The following is a 19,068-nucleotide window of genomic DNA, read 5'->3' on the forward strand; positions in this document are numbered from 1 at the left end:
GGCTCCCAGCCGGGCAGTGGTGGTACATGCCTTTAATCCCAGCACTTGCAAGACAGAGGCAAGCAGATTGCTGAGTCTGAAGCCAGCCTGGTCTACAGAGTGAGTTCCAGGACAGCCAGGGCTATACAGAGAAACTCTATCTGAAAAAAGAAAGAAAGAAAGAAAGAAAGAAAGGAAGGAAGGAAGGAAGGAAGAAAGAAAGAAAGAAAGAAAGAAAGAAAGAAAGAAAGAAAGAAAGAAAGAAAGAAAGAAAGAATACACACAACACACACAAAACAAATATTTGTTCCCTTGCCTTTGGGGCATAGATGTTCATGATGGAGAGTTCCTCTTCATGGGTTTATCCTTTAATGAATATGTAGGGTCCTACTCTACCGTTTTTGATAACTTTTGGTTGAAAATCTATTTTACTAAATATGACAATTGCTACTCCAGCTTGCTTCTTGGGAACATTTGCTTAAAAAACTGTTTTCCAAACCTTTTCCTTGAGGTAGTGTCCGTCTTTATCACTGAGTTGTGTTTCCTGTATGCAGCAAAATGCTGGGTCCTGTTTAGTATCCAACCTGTTAGTCTATGTATTTTTATTGGGGAATTAACCCATTAATGTTGAGAGATATTAAGGACCAATGATTGTTGCTTCCTGTTATTTTTGTTGTTAGAGGTGGAATTATGTTTGTGTGGTCCTCTTTTTTTATGTTTCTTGTGAGATGATTAGTTTCTTGCTTTTACTTTGGTATAGTTTCTCTTCTTGTATTGGAGTTTTCCTTCTATTATCCTTGGGTGGGAAGATATTGTTTAAATTTGGTTTTATCATGGAATATCTTGGTTCCTTCCTCGATGGTAATGGAGAGTTTTGCTGAGTATAGTAGTCTGGGCTGGCATTTTTGTTCTTTCAGGGTCTGTATGACTTTTGACTGATGACCCAAGATCTTCTGGTGTTTAGAGTCTCTGTTAGGAAGTCTGGTGTAATTCTGATAGTTCTCCCCTTATATGCTCCTTGACCTTTTTCCCTTACAATTTTTAATATTCTTTTTTTATTCTGTGCATTTGGTGTTTTGATTATTATGTGACCAGAGGAATTTCCTTTCTAGTACAATCTATTTGGAGTTCTGTAAGCTTCTTGTATGTTTATGGGCATCACTTTCTTTATGTTAAGGAAGTTTTCTTCTGTAACTTTGTTGAATATCTTTACTTGCCCTTTGAGTTGGGAGTCTTTACTCTCTTCTATACCTATTATTCTTAGGTTTGGTCCTCTCATTGTGTCCTGGATTTCTTGAATGTTTTGAATTAGGAGCTTTTTGCTTTTTGTGTTTTCTTTGACTGTTGTGTCATTGTCTTTTATGGTATCTTCTATGCCTGAGATTCTCTCTTCTATCTCTTGTATTCTGTTGGTGATGTTTGCTTCTGTGACTCCTGATCTGGTACCTAGGTTTTCCATCTCCAGAGTTGTCTACCATTGTGTTTTCTTTAATGTTTCTATTTCGATTTTTAGATCCTGGACAATTTTGTTCAATTCCTTCACCTATTTAATTGTGTTTTCCTGTATTTCTTTAAGAGATTTATTTGTTTCCTCTTTAAGGAGTTCTACTTGTTTACTTATGTTCTCCTGTATTTCTTTAAGGGAGTTACTTATGTTCTTATTAAATTCCTCTATCATATCCATGAAATGGGATTTAGATCCAAATCTTGCTTTTCATGTGTGTTGAGGTATCCATGGATTGGTATGGTGGGAGGACTGTGTTCCTATGTTGTCAATTAGCATTGGTTTCTGCTGCTTATAGTCTTGTGCTTGCCTCTTCACATCTGGTTTTCTCTAGTGCTCATTGCCCTTGCTATCTCTGACTGCATCCTGTCCCTCCTGTGTGCCTTGTTGTGTCAGAACTTCTGGGAGCCCAGCTCTCTCTGTGGTCATGTTATTCTGTCATCCTGAGATCTTGTGATCCTGTGTATGTCAGAGCTCCAGTGATCCTGGGTATGTCAGATCTCCTTGGAGTAGAGCCCCCTCTGGGTATTGTAGGAATGGGTGGGGAGACAGCACCCAAGGTCTGCGCAGGGCATAGCTGCAAACTGGAAGGAACCCGTGCCTCTGGCTGGGTGGGGGTTCCAGCATCCTTGGATCCTGGGGATCTGATTACTCTGGGCATTGGGGCAGATATTTTAGCCTCACCTGTGATCCTGGATGCATCAGAGCTCCAGTGATCCTGGGTGTGTCAGATCTCCTAGGAGTCAAGCTTCCTCTGGGTGTTTTAGGAGTGGGTGGGGAGCCAGCACCACAGTCCACTCTGGGCACAGATGCAAGCCAGAAGGCTGTACGACGTTTTAAAATTCATTCTTTACTATACCCAGCCAAACTCTCAATTACCATAGATGGAGAAACCAAAGTATTCCACGACAAAACCAAATTCACACATTATCTCTCCACGAATCCAGCCCTTCAAAGGATAATAACAGAAAAAAACCAATACAAGAACGGGAACAACGCCCTAGAAAAAACAAGAAGGTAATCCCTCAACAAACCTAAAAAAAGGCAGCCACAAGAACAGAATGCCAACTTTAACAACAAAAATAACAGGAAGCAACAATTACTTTTCCTTAATATCTCTTAACATCAATGGTCTCAACTCCCCAATAAAAAGACATAGACTAACAAACTGGCTACACAAACAAGACCCAACATTTTGCTGCTTACAGGAAACTCATTTCAGAGAAAAAGATAGACACTACCTCAGAATGAAAGGCTGGAAAACAATTTTCCAAGCAAATGGTATGAAGAAACAAGCTGGAGTAGCCGTCCTAATATCTGATAAGATTGACTTCCAACCCAAAGTCATCAAAAAAAGACAAGGAGGGGCACTTCATTCTCATCAAAGATGAAATCCTCCAAGAGGAACTCTCAATTCTGAATATCTATGCTCCAAATACAAGGGCAGCCACATTCATTAAAGTAACTTTAGTAAAGCTCAAAGCACACATTGCACCTCACACAATAATAGTGGGAGACTTCAACACACCACTTTCACCAATGGTCAGATCATGGAAACAGAAACTAAACAGGGACACACTGAAACTAACAGAAGTGATGAAACAAATGGATCTGACAGATATCTACAGAACATTTTATCCTAAAACAAAAGGATATACCTTCTTCTCAGCACCTCATGGTACCTTCTCCAAAATTGACCACATAATAGGTCACAAAACAGGCCTCAAAAGATTCAAAAATATTGAAATTGTCCCATGTATCCTATCAGATCACCATGCACTAAGGCTGATCTTCAATAACAAAATAAATAACAGAAAGCCAACATTCACCTGGAAACTGAACAACACTCTTCTCAATGATACCTTGGTCAAGGAAGGAATAAAGAAAGAAATTAAGGACTTTTAGAGTTCAATGAAAATGAAGCCACAAAATACCCAAACTTATGGGACACAATGAAAGCATTTCTAAGAGGAAAACTCATAGCTCTGAGTGCCTCCAAAAAGAAACTAGAGAGAGCATACATTAGCAGCTTGACAACACACCTAAAAGCTCTAGAAGAAAAGGAAGCAAATTCACCCAAGAGGAGTAGACAGCAGGAAATAATCAAAATCAGGGGCGAAATCAACCAAGTGGAAACAAGAAGAACTATTCAGAGAATCAACCAATTGAGGAGCTGGTTCTTTGAGAAACTCAACAAGATAGACAAACCATTAGCCAGACTCACTAGAGGGCACAGGGAAAGCATTCTAATTAACAAAATCAGAAATGAAAAGGGAGACATAACAACAGATCCTGAAGAAATCCAAAACACCATCAGATCCTTCTACAAAAGGCTATACTCAACAAAACTGGAGAACCTGGATGAAATGGAGAAGTTTCTAGACAGATACCAGGTACCAAAGTTGAATCAAGATCAGGTTAATGATCTAAACAGCCCGATATCCCCCAAAGAAATAGAAGCAGTCCTTAATAGTCTCCCAACCAAAAAAAGCCCAGGACCAGATGGGTTTAGTGCAGAGTTCTATCAGACCTTCAAAGATCTAATCCCAGTTCTTCACAAACTATTCCACAAAATAGAAACAGAAGGTACTCTACCCAACTCATTCTATGAAGCCACAATTACTCTGATACCTAAACCACAAAAAGACCCCACAAAGATAGAGAACTTCAGACCAATATCCCTTATGAATATTGATGCAAAAATCTTCAATAAAGTTCTTGCTAACCGAATCCAAGAACACATCAAAACAATCATCATCCATCCTGATCAAGTAGGTTTAATCCCAGGGATGCAGGGATGGTTCAATATACGGAAATCCATCAACGTAATCCAGTATATAAACAAACTCAAAGACAAAAACCACATGATCATCTCGTTAGATGCTGAGAAAGCATTTGACAAAATCCAACACCCATTCATGATAAAAGTCTTGGAAAGATCAGGAATTCAAGGCCCATACCTAAACATGATAAAAGCAATCTACAGCAAACCAGTAGCCAACATCAAAGTAAATGGTGAGAAGCTTGAAGCAATCCCACTAAAATCAGGGACCAGACAAGGCTGTCCACTCTCTCCCTACCTATTCAACATTGTACTTGAAGTCCTAGCCAGAGCAATTAGACAACAAAAGGAGATCAAGGGGATACAAATTGGAAAGGAAGAAGTCAAATTATCACTTTTTGCAGATGATATGATAGTATATATAAGTGACCCTAAAAATTCCACCAGAGAACTCCTAAGCCTGATAAACAGCTTCAGTGAAGTAGCCGGATATAAAATTAACTCAAACAAGTCAATGGCCTTTCTCTACACAAAGGACAAACAGGCTGAGAAAGAAATTAGGGAAACAACACCCTTCTCAATAGCCACAAATAATATAAAATACCTAGGCATGACTCTAAGTAAGTGAAAGATCTCTATGACAAGAACTTCAAGTCTCTGAAGAAAGAAATTAAAGAAGATCTCAGAAGATGGAAAGGTCTCCCATGCTCATGGATCGGCAGGATCAATATAGTAAAAATAGCTATCTTGCCAAAAGCAATCTACAGATTCAATGCAATCCCCATCAAAATTCCAACTCAATTCTTCAACGAATTAGAAAGGGCAATCGGCAGATTCATCTGGAATAACAAAAAACCTAGGATAGCAAAAACTCTTCTCAAGGATAAAAGAACCTCTGGTGGAATCACCATGCCCGACCTAAAGAAGTACTACAGAGCAATTGTGATAAAAAATGCATGGTACTGGTATAATGACAGACAAGTAGACCAATGGAACAGAATTGAAGACCCAGAGATGAACACACACACCTATGGTCACTTGATCTTTGACAAGGGAGCTAAAACCATCCAGTGGAAAAAAGACAGCATTTTCAACAAATGGTGCTGGCACAACTGCCGGTTATCATGTAGAAGATTGCGAACTGATCCAGTACTATCTCCTTGTACTAAGGTCAAATCTAAGTGGATTAAGGATCTCCACATAAAACCAGAGACACTGAATCTTATAGAGGAGAAAGTAGGGAAAAGCCTCGAAGATATGGGTACAGGGGAAAAATTCCTGAATAGAACAGCAATGGCTTGTGCTGTAAGATCGAGAATCGATAAATGGGACCTCATAAAATTGCAAAGCTTCTGCAAGGCAAAAGACGCTGTCAATAAGATAAAAAGACCACCAACAGATTGGGAAAGGATCTTTACCTATCCCAAATTGGATAGGGGACTAATATCCAATATATATAAAGAACTCAAGAAGGTAGACTCCATAAAATCAAATAACCCCATTAAAAAATGGGGCTCAGAACTGAACAAAGATTTCTCACCCGAGGAATACCGAATGGCAGAGAAGCACCTGAAAAAATGTTCAACATCTTTAATCATCAGGGAAATGCAAATCAAAACAACCCTGAGATTCCACCTCACACCAGTCAGAATGGCTAAGATGAAAAATTCAGGTGACAGCAGATGCTGGCAAGGATGTGGAGAAAGAGGAACACTCCTCCATTGTTGGTGGGATTGCAAGCTTGTACAACCACTCTGGAAATCAGTCTGGCGGTTCCTCAGAAAATTGGACATAGTACTACCGGAAGATCCAGCAATACCTCTTCTGAACATACATCCAGAAGATGCCCCAACCGGTAAGAAGGACACATGCTCCACTATGTTCATAGCAGCCTTATTTATAATAGCCAGAAGCTGGAAAGAACCCAGATGCCCCTCAACAGAGGAATGGATACAGAAAATGTGGTACGTTTACACAATGGAGTACTACTCAGCTATTAAAAAGAATGAATTTATGAAATTCCTAGCCAAATGGATGGACCTGGAGGGCATCATCCTGAGTGAGGTAACCCAATCACAAAGGAACTCTCACAATATGTACTCACTGATAAGTGGATATTAGCCCAGAAACTTAGAATACCCAAGATATAAGATATAATTTGCTAAAACCATTAAACTCAAGAGAATGAAGACCAAAGTGTGGACACTTTGCCCCTTCTTAGAATAGGAAACAAAACACCCATGGAAGGAGTTACAGAGACAAAATCTGGAAGTGTGACGAAAGGATGGACCATCTAGTGATTGCCATATCCAGAGATCCATCCCAAGATCAGCTTCCAAACGCTGACACCATTGTATACACTAGCAAGATTTTGCTGAAAGGACCCAGATATAGCTGTCTCTTGTGAGACTATGCCAGGGCCTAGCAAACACAGAAGTGGATGCTCACAGTCAGCTATTGAATGGACCACAGGGCCCCCAATGGAGGAACTAGAGAAAGCACCCAAGGAACCCTATAGGTGGAACAACAATATGAACTAAGCAGTACCCCGGAGCTCTTGTCTCTAGCTGCATATGTATCAAAAGATGGCCTAGTCGGCCATCACTGCAAAGAGAGGCCCATTGGACTTGCAAACTTTATATGCCCCAGTACAGGGGAATGCCAGGGCCAAAAAGGAGGAGTGGGTGGGTAGGGGAGTGGGGGGTGTATGGGGGACTTTTGGTATAGCATTGTAAATGTAAATGAGCTAAATACCTAATAAAAATGGAAAAAAATAAATAAATAAAATTCATTCTTTGTGGTAGGATAAAATGTCCTTCGGATATATGCCTTTCTTTGTTAGGGTTTTGTGTTGTGAAGAGACATCATGATCATGGCAACTCTTATAAAGGAAAACATTTAATTTGGGTGGTTGATAATTTCAGAGGTTTAGTTCATAATCATCACGATGAAAAGCATGGCAGAATTCTGGCAGTCATGGTTCTAGAGAAGTTGAAAGTTCTACATCTTGATCCATAAGCAACAAAAGGGGAATTTATCATTCTAAGCATAGGCAAAACATAGAAGACCTCGAGCCTGCCCCTACAGTGACACATTTAGAGGTTTTGTCTTTTGCTATGTATTACAATGCTCAGTGCAGTCCACCAAGAACTGGGTGCCCCAGAGAGAAGAAAGTCTTCACATAGACCAAAGTGAGCTATGTGACTTTACCCCCAAGTTATTTCTGATTGGTGAATAAAGATGCCAAAAGTCAATAGGACAGAAGAGACATAGGTGGGTCTTAGAGTTCCTGGGCCTGGAAGGTTGGTAGGGGTGGGCAGAGGATAAACACAAGAAAAAAGAAGCTGAGGAGGAAGAGAAAGTTAGCATGGGTTAGGAGTCAAGAAAACATGGTCTGAGGGCTGGCCAGTTGGAGTTAGGAGGAGCCCAGATGAAACATATTAAGCAATAACTCAGGGTTATTGATAGGAAATATATTTTAATAGCATAAAGGGTAGGTATGGGGTAAAAAACCTAGATCAGGATTAGATGATTTCAACAACAGAAATACACACTGTAACAGTGTTAATGTAGGGTCTCTCCAATGTGTGCTGTTATGTTACACTGCTAATATAGAATCTCTCCAATTTCTTTATGAAGGGACTTAGTGCTATGAATTTTCCTCTTAGCACTGCTATAATATTGTCCAATAAGTCAGGGAATGCTGTGCCTTCATGTCCATTGAATTCTAGAAATCCTTTCTTTTTTTCCCTGACCAAGTTATCACTGCATAGAGTTGTTCGGTTTCCATGAGTATTTGGGCTTTCTGTTGTTTTTATTGTTATTCACATCTAGCCTTAGTCCATGATGATTTGATAGAATGCATGGGATTATTTCAATCTTCTTGTATCTGTTGAGGCTTATTTTGTGTCTGACTGTATGTCCAATTTTAGAGAAGGTACAATGAAATGCTGAGAAGAAGATACATTCTTTTGTTTTAGGGTTAAATGTTCTGTAGATATCTGTTAAATCCATTTGGTTCATAACCTCTATTAGTTTCACTGTGTCTCTGTTAGTTTCTGTTCATTGGTAGAAGTGGGGTGTTGATGTCTGCCACTATTATTGTATGAGGTTCAATATGTGTTTTGAGCTTTAGTAAAGTTTCTTTTATAAAACTTTACATGGATGCCCTTGCATTTGTGGCATAGATGTTCAGAATTAGAACTTCATCTTGGTAGATTGTTTTATTTTGATGTATATGTAGAGTCCTTGCCCATCATTTTGATAACTTTTGATTTAAAGTTTATTTTATTGGATATTAAAATGGCTACACAAGCTTGTTTCTTGGGACCATTTGTTTAGAAGACTTTTTCTATCCCTTTCTTCTGAGGTAGTGTCTGTTTTTGTCATTGAGGTGTGTTTCTTTTATGCAGCAAAATGGTGCATTCTGTTTCTGTATCCACTCTGTTAGCCAATGATTTTTTTATTGGGTAATTGAGTCCATTGATGTTGAGAGATATAAAAAACCAATGATTTTTAGTTCGTTATTTTTGCTGTTGGAGCTGGTATTACGTGTGTGTCTGGGTGTGTGTGTGTGTGTGTCTGGGTGTGTGTGTATCTGGGTGTCTGGGTGTGTGTGTGTGTCTGGGTGTGTGTGTGTCTGGGTGTGTGTGTGTCTGGATGTGTCTGTGTCTTCATCTATGTGCCTTTGTTTGAACTAGAATCAATAAAGAATATATAAATGGAGGCAACCTTGGAGATGGACAACTTAGGAAAGAAATCAAGAGATACAGATACGACCATCACCAAGAGAATACAAGAGATAGAAGAGAGAATTTCAGGTATAGAAGATACCGTAGAAGATATTAACACATCAGTCAAAGAATATACAAAGTGTAAAAAGCTCCTAACCCAAAATATCCAGGAAATTTGGGGCACAGCAAAAAGACCAAATATAAGAATAACCGGTATAGAAGAGGGTGAAGAATCCCAGCTCAATGGCCCAGAAAACATCTTCAACAAAATCATAGAAGAAAACTTCCCTAACCTAAAGAAAGAGATGACCATAAATGCACAAGAAGCCTACAGAACACCAAATACATTGGACTATAAAAGAAAACCCTTTCATCACATAATAATCAAGACACTAAATGTACAGAACAAAGAAAGAATATTAAAAGCAGTAAGGAAAAGGGGCCAACTAACATATAAAGGCAGACCTATCAGAATTACATCAGACTTCTCAACAGAGAGTTTTAAAGCCAGAAGATCCTGGAAAAATGTCTTCCAGACCCTAAAAGAACACAAGTTGTAGCCCAGGATACTATACCCAGCAAAACTGTCAGTCACCATAGATGGAGCAACCAAGATGTTCCATGTTGATACCACATTTAAACAATATCTTTCTACTAATACAGCCCTACAGAGGATACAAGAAGGATATCTCTAACACAAGGAAGGCAACTGCATCCAAAAAAAAGAGAAATTAAACATTCCACAACAAAACCAAAAGAAGAGAATCACAACTCCAGCAACAAAAATAACAGGAACTAAAAGTCATCTGTTTTGCATATTTCTCAACATCAATAGACTGAATTCCCCAATGAAAAGAAAGACACAGTCTAACAGACTGGATATATAAACAGGATCTAGCATTTTGCTGCATATAAGAAACACACCTTAGTGACAAAACCAGAAAGTACCTCAGGGTAAAAATCTGGCAAAAAGTTTTCCAAGCAAATGGTCCCAAGAAACAAGCTAGAGTTGCCATTCTAATATCTGATAAAATAGTCTACTAACCAAAAGTTTTCAAACAAGATGGGGAAGAACACCATATTCATCAAGGAAAAATCTACCAAGATGAAGTCTCAATTCTGAACACCTATGCCCCAAGTGTGAGGACACCACATGCATGAAATAAACTTTACTAAAGCTCAAAACAGGAGGGCTATCCCAAAAGCAGTTGCCTGTATGTGTGATATCTTCTAGCTAGGCTGCTTTGTCTGGAATCAATGGCAAGAGAAGCACCTAGCCTCTCACACACTTGAAGTGCCAGGGTTGGAGGATACTCAGGAGGGGCCCCACCCACACGGAGATGTGGATGGGGGTAAGTTTGTAGAAGGGGGTGACTTGGAGGATGCAGCAGGAAGGATGTTAAGTGAATAAGTAAAAATATTAATTAAAAAAAAGAAATATGTCCTCATGATACCTCACTGTTTGCACTAGCAAGAAATATTTTTACTTAACTGCTATCAACATTTTACAAAAAAAAAAAAAAACTCTGCAGGAATTTCTCCTGAGATGAGAGCATGTAAGATGAGATATTTGGAAAGAAATATGAAGCACTCTTTTGTCCATGTTTTCTTTAAATGAAGGTCTTCCTAGGACACTACTATCATCCATGATCATAGTTAAATGACAAAGAACAAAGGAAATTCAACATTTGACATTAAAGTAGTAAGTGATAAATAAGCAAAATTTGAATCACTACCAGCCAAGTTCAGAATCTATATTAATACCCAGAATATTATACAATATTACAAAAACTCTTAATAATTTTCATATATACAACCATATTTGGTATAATTTTGCATATATAAAATGCTCACCCTTCCTGTTCAAGAGGCACATACTAACATACTCAGGGAATAAATATGTTAATTCTTCACAATGGTTCATCTTTCAATTCCATCCAGTCATATATATATATATATATATAAGATAGAGAAATATACACCTATGTCCTTATTTGCAAAATATTTAAAAGGTAATAAACTTTAACCACACTGGCCTGCTTTAGAACCCTCAGATGATGCAACACAGCTTCCTACCCTAGGGTACTCCTCCATACTTTAAAAAAAAAAAAAACCTGCTTCTTGAAGTCCTCCTGCTGCCTGTCACTCCCAGCAAATGTGAACAACCTATTAAGTATGTCTGACATTGATGCAAAAGAGAGGCTGTGCAGCTTTTCAACCTATAACCCACAAAATAAACACATTGATCTAAGAAGCAAAGTTGAGCTGATTAAGCACTCAGCTAATCAAAGGAGCGTGAGCCTTCTTGTGTTTTTCACAACCTTAAATTGTGTTTAACTTATCTAACCTCAACAACTATTTTGGTATAAAAGTTTGTCCTATCTAACCTCCACCTAGACCATCAAAACTTTAACTCATATATGCTAAGTAAAATCAGCAATAAAGTGACAACCCGAGAATGGACTCAAAAATGTCTCTGCAATGTTAATATTCATACCAATGAAAGCAATATAGTAAAATATTGCCTGGGAAAAAATTTAAATACATGTCCTTGAAACTGCATATCATTTAATCTATTCATGTTTTCTGGAGTAGAGTTTATCATAAGCATTGAATTCCAAGAGCCAAACAAAAATGCACAAGAAAGATGATCTAAAACTCAGCTCTGATATACACTTACAAAGTGAATAATAAGATAAATAAACTAAGTTTTGAGAGATGGCATGGCAGATAAGAGCACTTAGTGATTTTACAGGGGATCTGAGTTTAGTTCCTAGCACCAACTCAAAACTGCCTGTGACTCCAGTTCCAGGACATCTGATATGCTCTTCTGGGCCCCACAGGTACCTGCATCCACACATTCACATGTATACATACAGACATTCCTTACCATTTTTTCCAGAAAGAGACAAGATGTCACTGGGTTTCTGTCTTACATATCAGCTGTTCTATAATTCATACAAGAAGGAAGTATTGACTTGTCTTACAGGAGAGGATATATCAATATTCTACACATTTCACAAAGGCTAACAGAAGTGAGTCACATTTTGGTCACCACAAAGAAGTGTTGAACATTTAGCAGTGGGAAGTATGATAACTTCAATTCTACACACAAGTCTCCCATAGAAAGACCTCACAGTTCCTCACAGATATGTACAATTTTCACAGGCTATGTGAATTTAAGCTATATAGCTTAAAAATATTTTAAACTAATGTGCAATATTATGACCAGTTTGTGTGTGTGTGTGTGTGTGTGTGTGCGTGTATTAGCCTCAGACTCTTCAATCTGTATGTACACAGAGCTGTTGTCCAGAGTTCTGGAAATTTCTACAAGAAAAAAGACCTCTCTGCTGTTTTTCTTGTATGTGTTGTCCAGAGAAGCACATTTCCAACCAAACAGGTAGAAAAAGAAGGCCTTTCCTCCGACTGCCTGTTTATATACAAGGAGAAACCTACGAAGTGATCATGGTGTCTGAGCACAGCACTGTTCTTCATCTCTCATTTACTCATCCGCACCAGCTCTAAGTCTCCATGTTCAATGAGTTGTGTAGGTGCTGTCCACAGTGGGTCTTAGCATCAGGTTGTGGAGAACAACTAATAACCTTGGGAGTAGCCTGAGTAGTTTGGGGATTCCCATAAGACCCCTTTAACCAACACATAGATAAGATTTCACCCATTTTCAGTACTGGAAGCTTCATTAGATGATGAGGGATGTCTAATTGGGATTCTGTTGCTGGGTCCAACATGGCTTGAATAAAGGTAGGTGTGACACAGTTCCTGTCCCTAGATCATCACCAGGACATTGATCCTCACATATGCTGATGGTTGCTGTTGCCCTGAAACCGATCTTCTATCTGTTCTATTTTACTTTCAATCTCTCTTTCTGGGGAATACACTTCATCCATTACTCAGAGTTAATCATGCCATAATAAATGAAAAATGCAGTTCTCAAGAATGAGGAATGTAAGTAGTCATGAGGCTGTTGAGGATGAGGAAGAGGTATTGTGGTTGGCCTTTAAGGCCATGGGAAAGGATGCTTACTTAGAACCTTCACCCCTATGGAGTAGTGGAAGGTACTCTGCATGCTACCAGAAGAGAAAGGTAAAAACACCAACCTGGCTATACACTCTTCACTCTACAGTGGTGACCATGCTACAAGATTTGCTAGTGCAGTAGGAGCAAAACAGTTGTGGAAGTGACCAGCTAATATATGACTGGATGCAATGCCTACTCCATGAGAAGGAACCTACAGCCAGCACTGCTTGTGTGGCCAAAAACTGAAACTAGATAGGCCAGGGACATAGGAAAAAAACTAAATACTAGCTTTGCTAAAATAACATAGCAGTAAAATGACTTCAAGCACATTCTTCTATACTCACAGATCAATGCCTTCCTTAGCCAGAATCAGAGAATGTTCCTTCTGCAGAATGAATACAGAGACCAATATCCAGAAAATATGCAGAGTAAGAGACCTTGGAACATTCTACCTCATATGAGATATCTCCAGCAAATCCTTCCACTAAAGGCTCAAGGAATTCTGTGGGAAAGATCCAGACAGGATTGAGAAGAAATAAAAGCCCTTCTAAACATAGCAGGATCACATCTGAATGCATAGGTACTGAGGAAGCATGCATAGGCCCTAAAGGGGTCTGTACCAGATGTGATCCTATAACTAAGAGACGTGTACACATGTTCCATCACTAACTCAGAAGCTACATCCAACTGATAACCACTTAAAAATAAAACCTTTCTTTTCAAGGGAGTTCTACTAGAACAACAAACTATGCTTTAAGGGTAGGCCCCATGCCCAGCAATAGATGGCCAACACAAAACAAAGTCAAACTGAAAGGCATCTTTGTAGGCTCTATCGCTTCTTGCTTCATGCTTTTACAGAATTTCAGTGTGTGCAAACCTGTATGTCTCTGTCCATATGTACTAATGCTTTTTCTTCAATCTTTTATTTAGAATAATTGATATTTTAATCACTTTATTAATAGCCATTTCTTGAACATTAAATCCTGACAATTTCTTCTCTATAAATAAGAAGTGTGTACCAGAGCCCAATTCAAGAGTACCTCAACAGTAAGATAAACCTATCTCCCCAAACAAATGATCAGTCATGGCTTTGCCTGGCACACCTCTAATCTTCTCTTTCATCATAGCTAGGTTTCTGGTCATTTTGTAATGTGCTAAGGAACATCCATTGTCAAGGGCAATACTAGACCTCTAAGCTGTATCTTTATTATCTTCATATGCTTCTGCTTCTTCTATTTATTCTTTATCAGCCACCCCAGCCTAGTCATCTGTATCACCCAGCAACTAACATTTGGACTTGAATTCACTGTGGCTCTTCCCATTACTTATTTTTTGATGGGGGTTATATTATTATACTTGTAACCTTCAAGTTCCTAAAACCAGGAAGAACATTGAGGTGGTTGCTGGTATCAACAGTCTTCGCTATCTTCATCTGCTGTTGGATTCAACTTGTTATCTGTTGTGTGTAGTTTTTTCTACACATCTTTTTTATTTATTTATTTATTTATTTTTAATTGGGTATTTATTTCATTTACATTTCCAATGCTATCCCAAAAGTCCCCCACATGCTCCCACACACACTCCCCTACCCACCCACTCCCACTTCTTGGCCCTGGCATTCATTCCCCTGTACTGAGGCATATAAAGTTTGCACAACCAATGGGCCTCTCTTTCCACTGATTGCCAACTAGGCCATCTTCTGATACATATGCAGCTAGAGACACAAGCTCCAGGGGAAAGGGGGGGTGGCGATATTGGTTAGTTCATATTGTTGTTCCACCTATAGGATTGCAGATCCCTTCAGCTCCTGGGTTCTTTCTCTAGCTCCTCCATTGGGGGCCCTGTGATCCATCCAAAAGCTGACTGTGAGCATCCACTTCTGTGTTTGCCAGGCCCCAGCATAGTTTCACAAGAGACAGCCATATCTGGGTCCTTTCAGCAAAATCTTCCTAGTGTATGCAATGGTGTCAGGATTTGGAAGCTGATTATGGGATGGATCCCCAGATATGGCAGTCTCTAGATGGTCCATCCTTTCGTCTCAAACTTTGTCTCTGTAACTACTTCCATGGGTGTTTCGTTCCCAATTCTAAGAAGGGGCAAAGTGTCCACACTTTGGTCTTCGTTCTTCTTGAGTTTCATGCGTTTAGCAAATTGTATCTTATATCTTGGGTATTCTACATTTCTGGGCTAATATCCACTTATCAGTGAGTACATATTGTGTGAGTTCTTTTGTGATTGGGTTACCTCACTCAGGATGATGCCCTCCAGGTCCATCCATTTGCTTAGGAATTTCGTAAATTCATTTTTTTAATAGCTGAGTAGTACTCCATTGTGTAAATGTACCACATTTTCTGTATCCATCCCTCTGTTGAGGGGCATCTGGGTTCTTTCCAGCTTCTGACTATTATAAATAAGGCTGCTATGAACATAGTGGAGCATGTGTCCTTCTTACCGGTTGGGGCATCTTCTGGATATATGCCCAGGAGAGGTATTACGGGATCCTCCGGTAGTACTATGTCCAATTTTCTGAGGAACCACCAGACTGATTTCCAGAGTGGTTGTACAAGCTTGCAATCCCACCAGCAATGGAAGAGTGTTCCTCTTTCTCCACATCCTTGCCAGCATCTGCTGTCACCTGAATTTTTGACCTTAACCATTCTGACTGGTGTGAGGTGGAATCTCAGGGCTGTTTTGATTTGCATTTCCCTGATGATTAAGGATGTTGAACATTTTTTCAGGTGCTTCTCAGCCATTCAGTATTCCTCAGGTGAGAATTCTTTGTTTAGCTCTGAGCCCCATTTTTTAATGGAGTTATTTGATTTTCTGGAGTCCACCTTCTTGAGTTCTTTATATATGTTGGATATTAGTCCTCTATCTGATTTAGGATAGGTAAAGATCCTTTCCCAATCTGTTGGTGGTCTTTTTGTCTTATTGATGGTGTCTTTTGCCTTGCAGAATCTTTGCAATTTTATGAGGTCCCATTTGTCTATTCTCGATCTTACAGCACAAGCCATTGCTGTTCTATTCAGGAATCTTTCCCCTGTACCCATATCTTCGAGGCTTTTCCCTACTTTCTCCTCTATAAGTGTCAGTGTCTCTGGTTTTATGTGGAGTTCCTTAATCCACTTAGATTTGACCTTAGTACAAGGAGATAGGAATGGATCAATTTTCATTCTTCTACATGATAACCGCCAGTTGTGCCAGCACCATTTGTTGAAAATGCTGTCTTTTTTCCACTCTGAGTCACATGTGTGCACCCACCCAGGAGCTGTATCTCAGATCTGAGAATAGAAAAACACACATACACACACAGAGAGAGAGAGAGAGAGAGAGAGAGAGAGAGAGAGAGAGAGAGAGAGAGAGAGAGAGCTGTCTGTTTCCTAAAATGCTGTTGCTAACCAATGACTGGGCACTCCTAAATCTTCCTCTGCTACCTCAGGCCAAGTCCAGGAAGTGGCCACCCTGAAAACTTACATACTTGGTTGGCTTTATCTCTTCTGCTACTGTGTCCCCTTCTCTCTCCCAGTCCTGATTCTCACAGTGTCCTACTCTACTCTCAGTGTCCTGCCGCCATGCTCAGTCACTGACTACTGCAACTTTATTGATAGATCAAAAACCATTTGAGGGCAAGGACCTTCAGCGTCAGTAAACAGATTCATGATTAAATCAAAGCATCAGAACAACCCTCTACAGATATCTGTAGAATTTGGTGGGAATATCTTGTTTTGACAATGTTGTACACTGTGAACCTGACCACCTACCTGATCGTGTGGGTGAGAATTCCTAAAAGGAAGCTGTCTGTGTGAAGATATTGGAATGCCCAGAGCCTAATAATTTATCCAGGGCTATCTTTAGCCCCATTAGCCATTCCTTGCCCATTTCTTTGTTGGGTTAGCTTTGCCCAACCCCAATGCTAAGATTTCGTCTGATAGCATCTGAGGCCCATGGCTGAATTTTCTAATATGCCACAACACACTTTCTAATATCTAACTGAATTACATCTTGACTTATGTCTATTCTGATACTACAAATACTTCATGGAACTGCTTCCACACTGGAACATTGAATTTGGAGTGATCTAAGTTTCAGAGACATGGTTTCTCATATTTGGTTCCAGAATAAATCCTATTCCCTTTGAAGTGGGAAAAGTTCCTGTGTTGACAATCATCCTTTTGAACAAGGGATCATCTACTGCTTTCTACTCTGTACAGAGATACCTAGTGGCCCTGGCCATAGGGAAATTCCATTGTAGCTTTCCTGGCTAGAACCTGCCCGACAGGTACAATGAAGCCAAGCTCCTGACATTCAGCATGATGTTGTTCTGCAGTGCCTGGGTCACCTTCCTACCTGTCCTACACAGCAAGGGCAAGGCCACTGTAGCTATGAAGAGTGAGTGTATCCATCCTCTAGTGTAGGACTTCTCAGATGAATCTTTGTTCCAAAGTGTTATATTATTCTCATGACTAAAACTCTTTGAAAGGCTTAAGAAAAAAAAAAAAAAGATAGTCTAGGAGAAATGAGTATTTTCTGAAGTGTCCAGTTAAAAGCTGGAAAATCCATAGGTTAAGATTAAGAAGGCTTCCAGGGGGAAAGACTGGAAGCTCATAACCTCGCCAAGAAAACATGCTCTAAATAGGTCATGTTATGTGAACTTTGTGTAATGCATTGTTAAGTGTCAAGGAATCTGGAAATTTCAGTGTTCACCCTCTAGACTTAGTCACTTTTGTGACAAGATCTCCTTTCTATCAATAATCACAGCACTAAGGGCAAGGTCAGAGAGACAGTGGAAAGTCTTTTATAGTTCAGGGGCTGAAGAAATAGCTTAGGGGTTAAAAGCACTTGTTCTTACAGAGGACCAGGTTCCATCCCAGCACCCACATGGTAGTTCAAAAACATCTATAACTCCAGTCCCAGGGGATCCAATACCCCATTCTGGTCACTTCTGTGGGTTAATATGGTATCCTGCGTCTGGCCCGCCACAGGGTTAGGGCCGCTCATGGAGGTGGACATGGGAAGTTTGACTACACATACCCCATGCCTGCCGGGTGGGCATTGGGCTGTGAGAAGCTGTAGGGCCCTGCTCCGGAGGTGGGGAAGGACAGTCAGAGGTCCCCAGGGAACCAGCCAGGAGGAGGCTCGTGGGTCCCCAAGGCCGCACGGAAGCCAGGGATGACAGGTTCTAGCTTTTGGACAGCCCACTCGATGTCACTGAATAGCTGAGAACGGAATATGGGCCATGGGGCTGGTTCTAGCCCAGGGCCGAAAGGAAAAGGAAAGGAGGAGAGCTCTGGCTGAGTCCCATGGGGATGAGAGTCCTTGGCTTGTTCTGTGGACCGGTGGCATGGCTGAGAGTGCAGGGAGGCCTTCTGCATGAGATTAAACAAGGCTCTGTAGAGAAAGACCTGCTCCATTGTTCCCCATTGTGGGTCCTGATGAGAAGAGACAGTCCATGGTTTTAAGACATTTATGGTCATAGTGTAGAGTTGTGATGAGTGAAACCATACCCCACTTACTCAGGGCAGGCCTGAGGTTAGGGTAGTAGAGACAGAGAAAAGCAGAGAGAGGGAGAGAGTAGAGACGTAGGGGCTGGCCATGTGGAGAGAGTGGGGAAGGGAATATGGAGAGAGGGGGAGCAAGAGGGTAAAAGAGAGAGGAGGAGGGGGCAAGCAGCCCCTTTTATAGTGTGGTTCAGGCCTACCTGGCTGTTGCCAAGTAACTGTGGGGGTGGAGTCCAGACAGAATACCAGAGGCTTGGGGTGTTGCTCTATGTGACTGATGGCCACAGAATTATGGAGCTGAGGCCTCATGTCAGGAGCCTGGTGTCTAGGGGTGTGGCAAACACCTTCTGCCCCTAGCAGGAACACCTGCTGGGTCTCCGGGGTTTAATCCTAGCTCAACCAGAAAACAGGCTGCCTTTCATGGTCCCACACACTTCAGGCTCCAGGCACTCACATGATGCACAGGCACACATGCAAAGTACTCATGTAAGCAAAATACTCATACACATAAAAATAAAGATTTATACCTCAGAGAGG

General features: G+C 40.3%; 2 pseudogenes; both read left to right on the forward strand.

Annotated features, from left to right (window-relative positions):
• Vmn2r-ps27 (vomeronasal 2, receptor, pseudogene 27) lies at nucleotides 12,272-14,499 on the forward strand (annotated as a pseudogene).
• On the forward strand, nucleotides 17,197-17,495 carry Vmn2r-ps28 (vomeronasal 2, receptor, pseudogene 28; annotated as a pseudogene).

The sequence above is a fragment of the Mus musculus genome, chromosome 5 (assembly GCF_000001635.26).
Source record: "Mus musculus strain C57BL/6J chromosome 5, GRCm38.p6 C57BL/6J".
In the NCBI taxonomy this organism is placed as follows: Eukaryota; Metazoa; Chordata; class Mammalia; order Rodentia; family Muridae; genus Mus; species Mus musculus.